Source organism: Oncorhynchus keta, unplaced genomic scaffold (genome assembly GCF_023373465.1).
Source record: "Oncorhynchus keta strain PuntledgeMale-10-30-2019 unplaced genomic scaffold, Oket_V2 Un_contig_1320_pilon_pilon, whole genome shotgun sequence".
In the NCBI taxonomy this organism is placed as follows: domain Eukaryota; kingdom Metazoa; phylum Chordata; class Actinopteri; order Salmoniformes; family Salmonidae; genus Oncorhynchus; species Oncorhynchus keta.
Genome location: NW_026278150.1, coordinates 483928 through 494472, shown reverse-complemented (window position 1 = coordinate 494472; position 10545 = coordinate 483928). Strand labels below are relative to the sequence as shown.

At 43.7% G+C, this 10545-nt stretch overlaps 2 long non-coding RNA genes across 2 annotated transcripts; both read right to left on the bottom strand.

The window, feature by feature from the left end:
- Positions 1–1579: 1579 nt before the first annotated feature.
- LOC127918126 (uncharacterized) lies at positions 1580–2929 on the bottom strand. The gene is made up of 3 exons (XR_008098977.1): positions 2830–2929; positions 2644–2673; positions 1580–1599 (listed from the first exon to the last, which is right to left on the bottom strand). It is a non-coding gene; the product is annotated as an uncharacterized LOC127918126 (long non-coding RNA).
- A 5458-nt stretch (positions 2930–8387) lies between these two features.
- On the bottom strand, positions 8388–9824 carry LOC127918113 (uncharacterized). The gene is made up of 3 exons (XR_008098864.1): positions 9577–9824; positions 8905–9240; positions 8388–8712 (listed from the first exon to the last, which is right to left on the bottom strand). It is a non-coding gene; the product is annotated as an uncharacterized LOC127918113 (long non-coding RNA).
- Between the last annotated feature and the right edge of the window lie 721 nt (positions 9825–10545).

Genomic DNA, 10545 nt, shown 5'->3' with positions numbered 1-10545 from the left:
ACGAGAGGGCTTGGTTCGCTCTAAAATGCAACATAGCTATAGTCTACAGGCCAAGTGGGTTTTTAGTTTCAGTTATATGAATGAATTCGGGTTCACCGTGTGGACCTAACCGAGGGGAGTCCATTACATCCCTACACGGTCCTATTTGTGGCAGGGTCTACGATCGCAGGCTCCTGTACATTTGAAACAGGTTGGGGTTATTAAATACATTTAGCAATTCCAGTTTACTGTCTCTTCTTTACAGTCTGAGGACAGTTTATCTGTCACTTCTTTACAGTCTGAGGACAGTTTATCCGTCACTTTACAGTCTGAGGACAGTTTATCTGTCTCTTCTTTACAGTCTGAGGACAGTTTATCTGTCTCTTCTTTACAGTCTGAGGACAGTTTATCTGTCACTTTACAGTCTGAGGACAGTTTATCTGTCACTTTACAGTCTGAGGACAGTTTATCTGTCACTTTACAGTCTGAGGACAGTTTATCTGTCACTTTACAGTCTGAGGACAGTTTACCTGTCACTTTACAGTCTGAGGACAGTTTACCTGTCACTTTACAGTCTGAGGACAGTTTATCTGTCTCTTCTTTACAGTCTGAGGACAGTTTATCTGTCAATTTACAGTCTGAGGACAGTTTATCTGTCACTTCTTTACAGTCTGAGGACAGTTTACCTGTCACTTTACAGTCTGAGGACAGTTTACCTGTCACTTCTTTACAGTCTGAGGACAGTTTACCTGTCACTTCTTTACAGTCTGAGGACAGTTTACCTGTCACTTTACAGTCTGAGGACAGTTTACCTGTCACTTCTTTACAGTCTGAGGACAGTTTATCTGTCACTTTACAGTCTGAGGACAGTTTACCTGTCACTTTACAGTCTGAGGACAGTTTACCTGTCACTTTACAGTCTGAGGACAGTTTATCTGTCACTTCTTTACAGTCTGAGGACAGTTTATCTGTCACTTACAGTCTGATGACAGTTTACCTGTCACTTTACAGTCTGAGGACAGTTTACCTGTCACTTTACAGTCTGAGGACAGTTTACCTGTCACTTCTTTACAGTCTGAGGACAGTTTACCTGTCACTTCTTTACAGTCTGAGGACAGTTTACCTGTCACTTTACAGTCTGAGGACAGTTTATCTGTCACTTTACAGTCTGAGGACAGTTTATCTGTCACTTTACAGTCTGAGGACAGTTTACCTGTCACTTTACAGTCTGAGGACAGTTTACCTGTCACTTCTTTACAGTCTGAGGACAGTTTACCTGTCACTTCTTTACAGTCTGAGGACAGTTTACCTGTCACTTCTTTACAGTCTGAGGACAGTTTACCTGTCACTTTACAGTCTGAGGACAGTTTACCTGTCACTTCTTTACAGTCTGAGGACAGTTTACCTGTCACTTTACAGTCTGAGGACAGTTTACCTGTCACTTTACAGTCTGAGGACAGTTTATCTGTCACTTCTTTACAGTCTGAGGACAGTTTATCTGTCACTTACAGTCTGATGACAGTTTACCTGTCACTTTACAGTCTGAGGACAGTTTACCTGTCACTTTACAGTCTGAGGACAGTTTACCTGTCACTTCTTTACAGTCTGAGGACAGTTTACCTGTCACTTCTTTACAGTCTGAGGACAGTTTACCTGTCACTTTACAGTCTGAGGACAGTTTATCTGTCACTTTACAGTCTGAGGACAGTTTATCTGTCACTTTACAGTCTGAGGACAGTTTACCTGTCACTTTACAGTCTGAGGACAGTTTACCTGTCACTTCTTTACAGTCTGAGGACAGTTTACCTGTCACTTTACAGTCTGAGGACAGTTTACCTGTCACTTTACAGTCTGAGGACAGTTTACCTGTCACTTTACAGTCTGAGGACAGTTTATCTGTCACTTTACAGTCTGAAGACAGTTTATCTGTCACTTTACAGTCTGAGGACAGTTTATCTGTCACTTTACAGTCTGAGGACAGTCTACCTGTCACTTCTTTACAGTCTGAGGACAGTTTACCTGTCACTTTACAGTCTGAGGACAGTTTACCTGTCACTTTACAGTCTGAGGACAGTTTACCTGTCACTTTACAGTCTGAGGACAGTTTACCTGTCACTTTACAGTCTGAGGACAGTCTACCTGTCACTTCTTTACAGTCTGAGGACAGTTTACCTGTCACTTCTTTACAGTCTGAGGACAGTTTACCTGCCACTTTACAGTCTGAGGACAGTCTACCTGTCACTTCTTTACAGTCTGAGGACAGTTTACCTGTCACTTCTTTACAGTCTGAGGACAGTTTACTTGTCACTTTACAGTCTGAGGACAGTTTACCTGTCACTTTACAGTCTGAGGACAGTTTACCTGTCTCTTTACAGTCTGAGGACAGTTTATCTGTCACTTTACAGTCTGAGGACAGTTTATCTGTCTCTTCTTTACAGTCTGAGGACAGTTTACCTGTCACTTTACAGTCTGAGGACAGTTTATCTGTCACTTCACAGTCTGAGGACAGTTTATCTGTCACTTTACAGTCTGAGGACAGTTTATCTGTCACTTTACAGTCTGAAGACAGTTTATCTGTCACTTTACAGTCTGAGGACAGTTTACCTGTCACTTTACAGTCTGAGGACAGTTTATCTGTCACTTTACAGTCTGAGGACAGTTTACCTGTCACTTTACAGTCTGAGGACAGTTTATCTGTCACTTTACAGTCTGAGGACAGTTTATCTGTCACTTTACAGTCTGAGGACAGTTTATCTGTCACTTTACAGTCTGAGGACAGTTTATCTGTCTCTTCTTTACAGTCTGAGGACAGTTTATCTGTCTCTTCTTTACAGTCTGAGGACAGTTTACCTGTCACTTTACAGTCTGAGGACAGTTTATCTGTCACTTTACAGTCTGAGGACAGTTTATCTGTCACTTTACAGTCTGAGGACAGTTTACCTGTCACTTTACAGTCTGAGGACAGTTTACCTGTCACTTCTTTACAGTCTGAGGACAGTTTACCTGTCACTTTACAGTCTGAGGACAGTTTACCTGTCACTTTACAGTCTGAGGACAGTTTACCTGTCACTTTACAGTCTGAGGACAGTTTATCTGTCACTTTACAGTCTGAGGACAGTTTATCTGTCTCTTCTTTACAGTCTGAGGACAGTTTACCTGTCACTTTACAGTCTGAGGACAGTTTATCTGTCACTTCACAGTCTGAGGACAGTTTATCTGTCACTTTACAGTCTGAGGACAGTTTACCTGTCACTTCTTTACAGTCTGAGGACAGTTTACCTGTCACTTTACAGTCTGAGGACAGTTTATCTGTCTCTTCTTTACAGTCTGAGGACAGTTTATCTGTCACTTTACAGTCTGAGGACAGTTTATCTGTCTCTTCTTTACAGTCTGAGGACAGTTTACCTGTCACTTTACAGTCTGAGGACAGTTTATCTGTCACTTTACAGTCTGAGGACAGTTTATCTGTCTCTTCTTTACAGTCTGAGGACAGTTTATCTGTCTCTTTACAGTCTGAGGACAATTTCAGCAGGAAAACACGTCTTTGAATGCCTATATTTAATAGTGTTATTAAGATTTTCCTTTGTAGTTTCATAAGAAAAGCTTGATTTACATTTTCTCTTCAGCACGGTGCATTTGTTTCCCAGTGCCCTAATAGACTGCCAGTCAGCCTGGGAGTTACCAGTTGTGGTTCTGTGGTCAGACAACCAAGGATTGTCTCTGCCTTTAACCCGGTATTTCATGAGCACTGCTTGTCGGGAAACAGTTTATGGAAATATATATGGAATGAGCAAAACGCTTTTGACCAGTCCCAGGCATACAGTTCATGTCGTAAAGCTTGTTCACAAAACTGCTAATGTTCTGTTTGATTGCTATTCGAGGGCGGATTTAGGGCTTTTCGTGTCACTTAAATCGTTTGTGAATATACTGATGGCCTGTAGCTGCCTTTGTCAACATATTGCATTGCCCTTTTCTGGCAGCAGAGTTTAAGATAACCAGTCCCCGTTTATATTGCCCATGAGAACAATTTCATTATTTCCCCCCAGCTGTGCCACAGCTCTGCGAGATAATCTGGAGACTCAACCTTTGCCGATTGGGGTCTATAACATTCGAATACATCTTGGTTTACAGCAGTTGACAGTTGCAACTTCATTGCTAAGAACTGCTTTGGTTGAGATAAAAACATAAGGGCGGTTCAACAAAGCTGTTTTAATGAACAGGGCCGCACCTCCCCTTGTCTCTATCACTCCTGTACACATTATATCCAGCCAGACCAATAGCCTGATGGAGACAAAGTTGGGAAGTCTTAGACAGTGGCATATATATTATATATTATATTATTATATTATTATATTATTATTATTATTATTATTATTATTATTATTATTATTATTATTATATTAGACAGAACTAAAACGTCAGGTTCGACAGTTAGGAACCACTCGTCCACCATGTCCATCTAAGGAACCAAGCTTCTCCTATCGGTGTGCTTACGTCCTAGCGCTGATCTGTTTCTGAAGGTTGGAGTTCATCATTAGAGACACCGGACTGGGTTTGGATCAATGAGTTCATCATTAGAGACACCGGACTGGGTTTGGATCAATGAGTTCATCCTGAGAGGTACCGGACTGGGTTTGGATCAATTAGTTCATCCTTAGAGACACCGGACTGGGTTTGGATCAATGAGTTCATCATTAGAGACACCGGACTGGGTTTGGATCAATGAGTTCATCCTGAGAGATACCGGACTGGGTTTGGATCAATTAGTTCATCCTTAGAGACACCGGACTGGGTTTGGATCAATGAGTTCATCCTTAGAGACACCGGACTGGGTTTGGATCAATGAGTTCATCCTTAGAGACACCGGACTGGGTTTGGATCAATGAGTTCATCCTTAGAGACACCGGACTGGGTTTGGATCAATGAGTTCATCCTGAGAGACACCGGACTGGGTTTGGATCAATGAGTTCATCCTTAGAGACACCGGACTGGGTTTGGATCAATGAGTTCATCCTGAGAGACACCGGACTGGGTTTGGATCAATGAGTTCATCCTTAGAGACACCGGACTGGGTTTGGATCAATGAGTTCATCCTTAGAGACACCGGACTGGGTTTGGATCAATGAGTTCATCCTTAGAGACACCGGACTGGGTTTGGATCAATGAGTTCATCCTTAGAGACACCGGACTGGGTTTGGATCAATGAGTTCATCCTTAGAGACACCGGACTGGGTTTGGATCAATGAGTTCATCCTTAGAGACACCGGACTGGGTTTGGATCAATGAGTTCATCCTGAGAGACACCGGACTGGGTTTGGATCAATGAGTTCATCCTGAGAGACACCGGACTGGGTTTGGATCAATGAGTTCATCCTTAGAGACACCGGACTGGGTTTGGATCAATGAGTTCATCCTGAGAGACACCGGACTGGGTTTGGATCAATGAGTTCATCCTTAGAGACACCGGACTGGGTTTGGATCAATGAGTTCATCCTGAGAGACACCGGACTGGGTTTGGATCAATGAGTTCATCCTTAGAGACACCGGACTGGGTTTGGATCAATGAGTTCATCCTGAGAGACACCGGACTGGGTTTGGATCAATGAGTTCATCCTTAGAGACACCGGACTGGGTTTGGATCAATGAGTTCATCCTTAGAGACACCGGACTGGGTTTGGATCAATGAGTTCATCCTTAGAGACACCGGACTGGGTTTGGATCAATGGTTTCTGATAATAATAACAATCCTTCTGTTTACCCTGTACACAAATGACTTCACACACAACAACGAACTGAGGAGACTCTGATGTAGTCAGCTGTGTGATGAGAGGAGACTCTGCTGTAGTCAGCTGTGTGATGAGAGGAGACTCTGCTATAGTCAGCTGTGTGATGAGAGGAGACTCTGCTATAGTCATCTGTGTGATGAGAGGAGACTCTGCTATAGTCAGCTGTGTGATGGGAGGAGACTCTGCTATAGTCAGCTGTGTGATGAGAGGAGACTCTGCTATAGTCAGCTGTGTGATGGGAGGAGACTCTGCTATAGTCCGCTGTGTGATGGGAGGACACTCTGCTATAGTCAGCTGTGTGATGAGAGGAGACTGCTGTAGTCAGCTGTGTGATGAGAGGAGACTGCTGTAGTCAGCTGTGTGATGAGAGGAGACTGCTATAGTCAGCTGTGTGATGAGAGGAGACTGCTATAGTCAGCTGTGTGATGAGAGGAGACTGCTATAGTCAGCTGTGTGATGAGAGGAGACTGCTGTAGTCAGCTGTGTGATGAGAGGAGACTGCTATAGTCATCTGTGTGATGAGAGGAGACTGCTATAGTCAGCTGTGTGATGGGAGGAGACTGCTGTAGTCAGCTGTGTGATGAGAGGAGACTGCTGTAGTCAGCTGTGTGATGAGAGGAGACTGCTGTAGTCAGCTGTGTGATGGGAGGAGACTCTGCTATAGTCAGCTGTGTGATGAGAGGAGACTCTGCTATAGTCAGCTGTGTGATGGGAGGAGACTCTGCTATAGTCAGCTGTGTGATGAGAGGAGACTCTGCTATAGTCAGCTGTGTGATCAGAGGAGACTCTGCTATAGTCAGCTGTGTGATGGGAGGAGACTCTGCTATAGTCAGCTGTGTGATGAGAGGAGACTCTGCTATAGTCAGCTGTGTGATGGGAGGAGACTCTGCTATAGTCAGCTGTGTGATGAGAGGAGACTCTGCTATAGTCAGCTGTGTGATCAGAGGAGACTCTGCTATAGTCAGCTGTGTGATGGGAGGAGACTGCTGTAGTCAGCTGTGTGATGAGAGGAGTCTGCTGTAGCATGTAGGTTGGTGGGAATGATCCATCCGTTATGTAGGTTGGTAGAAATGATCCAACCATTATGTATGTTGGTAGAAATGATCCAACCATTATGTAGGTTGGTAGAAATGATCCAACCATTATGTATGTTGGTAGAAATGATCCAACCATTATGTATGTTGGTAGAAATGATCCAACCATTATGTATGTTGGTAGAAATGATCCAACCATTATGTAGGTTGGTAGAAATGATCCAACCATTATGTAGGTTGGTAGAAATGATCCAACCATTATGTAGGTTGGTGGGAATGATCCAACCATTATGTAGGTTGGTGGGAATGATCCAACCATTCTGTAGGTTGGTAGAAATGATCCAACCATTATGTAGGTTGGTGGGAATGATCCAACCATTATGTAGGTTGGTGGGAATGATCCAACCATTATGTATGTTGGTAGAAATGATCCAACCATTCTGTAGGTTGGTAGAAATGATCCAACCATTATGTAGGTTGGTAGAAATGATCCAACCATTATGTAGGTTGGTGGGAATGATCCAACCATTATGTAGGTTGGTGGGAATGATCCAACCATTATGTAGGTTGGTGGGAATGATCCAACCATTATGTAGGTTGGTAGAAATGATCCAACCATTATGTAGGTTGGTGGAAATGATCCAACCATTATGTAGGTTGGTAGAAATGATCCAACCATTCTGTAGGTTGGTAGAAATGATCCAACCATTATGTAGGTTGGTAGAAATGATCCAACCATTATGTAGGTTGGTGGGAATGATCCAACCATTATGTAGGTTGGTGGGAATGATCCAACCATTCTGTAGGTTGGTGGGAATGATCCAACCATTATGTAGGTTGGTGGAAATGATCCAACCATTATGTAGGTTGGAGGAAATGCCCATCGACTGACGATGATGGGTCTCCACTATGTAGAAAAATACTAAAGTACATTCATCAATCTGACTCCATTACCTGGTGAATGCTTGATAATCACGTCCAGTGGGTAGAGCTACGGTAGTGAGCCACCCGTCACCACTCACAAGACTATAAGATGCTCGAGTCTAAGTTTACCGTTGTGCAATTTATCAAGAGGCCGAGGAACAAGGAGCTAATATCTTACAATTAATGTCCTGGCATTACATGATTGAGTTAACTCCCAGTATCTCCTATCGTCTAATTAACATCTCTTTCTTGGATCTAATAATCACCTCTCAACTCTGTATGATAAGAGCACCACCACTGTGGAGCTCCTCTTTGAACGGTGACGTGAGACCACCAGAATAACACAGTATCTCTGTAACAGTAAATCTATAGCTGTTACCGAACGATGAATCACAGCTTTTCATGAACTCCTGAAACAATCCACACATGAACAATTTAAAGCCAATTCAAAGTTTAATGAGTGGTCACACCTGTCCTGGTGTCAGTGACCCCAGGACCTCTGTGTGAATGTGTCTTCTAGGAGGCTGACACAGGTAAGGTGTTTTGGACCCCTGTGATTGCCCACAAATGGTCAGCCATCCAAACAATGTCGTAAATCGTGATAGTCATCACACTGTGCTCCCACACCAGCCAGTATCTACTCTGAGTATGACCTTCTCTAATCTCCTCTACAACCAGTCAGTATCTAGTCTGTGTATGACCTTCTCTAATCTCCTCTACAACCAGCCAGTATCTACTCTGAGTATGACCTTCTCTAATCTCCTCTACAACCAGCCAGTATCTAGTCTGAGTATGACCTTCTCTAATCTCCTCTACAACCAGCCAGTATCTAGTCTGAGTATGACCTTCTCTAATCTCCTCTACAACCAGCCAGTATCTAGTCTGAGTATGACCTTCTCTAATCTCCTCTACAACCAGCCAGTATCTAGTCTGAGTATGACCTTCTCTAATCTCCTCTACAACCAGCCAGTATCTAGTCTGAGTATGACCTTCTCTAATCTCCTCTACAACCAGCCAGTATCTACTCTGAGTATGACCTTCTCTAATCTCCTCTACAACCAGCCAGTATCTAGTCTGAGTATGACCTTCTCTAATCTCCTCTACAACCAGCCAGAATCTAGTCTGAGTATCACCTTCTCTAATCTCCTCTACAACCAACCAGAATCTAGTCTGAGTATGACCTTCTCTAATCTCCTCTACAACCAGCCAGTATCTAGTCTGAGTATGACCTTCTCTAATCTCCTCTACAACCAGCCAGTATCTAGTCTGAGTATGACCTTCTCTAATCTCCTCTACAACCAGCCAGTATCTAGTCTGAGTATGACCTTCTCTAATCTCCTCTACAACCAGCCAGTATCTAGTCTGAGTATGACCTTCTCTAATCTCCTCTACAACCAGCCAGTATCTAGTCTGAGTATGACCTTCTCTAATCTCCTCTACAACCAGCCAGTATCTAGTCTGAGTATGACCTTCTCTAATCTCCTCTACAACCAGCCAGTATCTAGTCTGAGTATGACCTTCTCTAATCTCCTCTACAACCAGCCAGAATCTAGTCTGAGTATGACCTTCTCTAATCTCCTCTACAACCAGCCAGTATCTACTCTGAGTATGACCTTCTCTAATCTCCTCTGCAACCAGCCAGAATCTAGTCTGAGTATGACCTTCTCTAATCTCCTCTACAACCAGCCAGAATCTACTCTGAGTATCACCTTCTCTAATCTCCTCTACAACCAGCCAGAATCTAGTCTGAGTATGACCTTCTCTAATCTCCTCTACAACCAGCCAGAATCTAGTCTGAGTATCACCTTCTCTAATCTCCTCTACAACCAGCCAGAATCTAGTCTGAGTATGACCTTCTCTAATCTCCTCTACAACCAGCCAGTATCTAGTCTGAGTATGACCTTCTCTAATCTCCTCTACAACCAGCCAGTATCTAGTCTGAGTATGACCTTCTCTAATCTCCTCTACAACCAGCCAGTATCTAGTCTGAGTATGACCTTCTCTAATCTCCTCTACAACCAGCCAGTATCTAGTCTGAGTATGACCTTCTCTAATCTCCTCTACAACCAGCCAGTATCTAGTCTGAGTATGACCTTCTCTAATCTCCTCTACAACCAGCCAGTATCTACTCTGAGTATGACCTTCTCTAATCTCCTCTACAACCAGCCAGTATCTAGTCTGAGTATGACCTTCTCTAGTCTCCTCTACAACCAGCCAGAATCTAGTCTGAGTATGACCTTCTCTAATCTCCTCTACAACCAGCCAGTATCTACTCTGAGTATGACCTTCTCTAATCTCCTCTACAACCAGCCAGTATCTAGTCTGAGTATGACCTTCTCTAATCTCCTCTACAACCAGCCAGAATCTACTCTGAGTATGACCTTCTCTAATCTCCTCTACAACCAGCCAGTATCTAGTCTGAGTATGACCTTCTCTAATCTCCTCTACAACCAGCCAGTATCTAGTCGATGATGGGGGGTTAGGGCCCCATGAATACGTAGGGTGATAGGGGGTTAGGGCTCCTTGAATACGTAGGGTGATAGGGGGTTAGGGCTCCATGAATACGTAGGGTGATGGGGGGTTAGGGCCCCATGAATACATAGGGTGATAGGGGTTAGGGCTCCATGAATACGTAGGGTGATAGGGGTTAGGGCTCCATGAATACGTAGGGTGATAGGGGTTAGGGCTCCTTGAATACATAGGGTGATAGGGGGTTAGAGCTCCATGAATACGTAGCGTGATAGGGGTTAGGGCTCCATGAATACGTAGGGTGATAGAGGGTTAGGGCTCCATGAATACATAGGGTGATAGGGGTTAGGGCT